Below are 1,363 nucleotides of genomic sequence, written 5' to 3' on the forward strand. Positions count from 1 at the left end.
ACAATCATCGCAGGCCGGTCGTGCGATAATCTTACCCCTCATCCACACGCGCGCCCCGGTCTGCGATGATTGTACCCCCTGTGCACTGAGCTGGATGAGGGGTAAGATCATCACGGTGGCGCCACGCGTCCGGGTGCAAGGCTAGGGTGATATATTTCCTAGTATCACCAATGCTATAAATGCGCATTAAATAGAAAGTACTACATTTTATACGGAATTAAAATTTATTATCCGTACAGGTCAGTAAGCTGGGGAGCAGCTAATGCCGCAATATAAAGTGCACATATGAGCGAGGGGCGCAGACCGCCATACACCGCAAGAGTAAAACTGGTGGAAGAAAGGCAACTAACAGGCCGCCCCGCCCAACCGTGAGACGCAAGGGTTTGCCGCCGATCCGGAGTTACTCAATCGGGCAAATGAGTCAACACCTACATGAACACGCCTACGAACGACCGCAGCGCTCTCTCTCGGGAATTGCTGGCAATGCTATAACGCGACATTATCGTTATAACCATAACATTTTTACCCTGCACTGGTAAAACAAATGTAGAAAGTTGCACACCAAATGATGTGCAGTATCAAGAGTGCAAAAACTAAACACTTCACGATGTCGAACTCAACTATACGTCGTCAATTGGTGTGCAAATATTAGACGTTTTGTTTACGTTTTGATAACTACACTGAAAAAACTAAGGTGCTATCTAACGCCTTTTAAAGGCGTTAGTGAAATAGTGCCTCTAGAAAGGTGCTGCTGCCCACCAAAGGTGCTATTTTTGGCACAAATCGTTCCTCTACAAAGGCACTAGTGCAGCAGCACCCCTTAAAATTCAATAGCACCCTTAAAAGGGTGCCTTTGTTTTTCCAGTGTAGTGTTCAATATTTGTACACTACTAAGTGTGCGGCTCAGTTAAACACCATGTCATGTGCAAACTCATCAGTTACACACTTAAAGGTGCAATATTTGCACACTTGTTTTACCAGTGTGGACTTGACCCGGGACGGCGATCGCTGCCGCCACACGTCTGGGTGAAGGGCCAGTGCGGCACTTTGGGTGCCGGCTGGGCGGACCTCTCAAGGAAGGAACCCAAAAAAGCAATCGCCATCTTTTGATATGTTGTCCCTCGCACTTCAAAACGCGCGAATAGTTATTTGCCGAATGAACAGGAAAAAAAGAAAACTCCACACTTTGATGTCTTTTCGCCTTCCGCGACGGCCTAGAATGGCTCGTGGCCAGGAGCGACCGCCGGTATCTCGCCTCCATGGCCCAGTCGGTAGAGCACCCGCCCAGAGCGTCGCAGGTCGACGGTTCGACTCCAGGCTCGGCAACATTTTTCGCTCTCGCTCTGTTAGTGTAAGGCCTCAG

This window comes from Frankliniella occidentalis, unplaced genomic scaffold (genome assembly GCF_000697945.3).
Source record: "Frankliniella occidentalis isolate FOCC.00 unplaced genomic scaffold, Focc_3.1 Scaffold24, whole genome shotgun sequence".
NCBI lineage: Eukaryota > Metazoa > Arthropoda > Insecta > Thysanoptera > Thripidae > Frankliniella > Frankliniella occidentalis.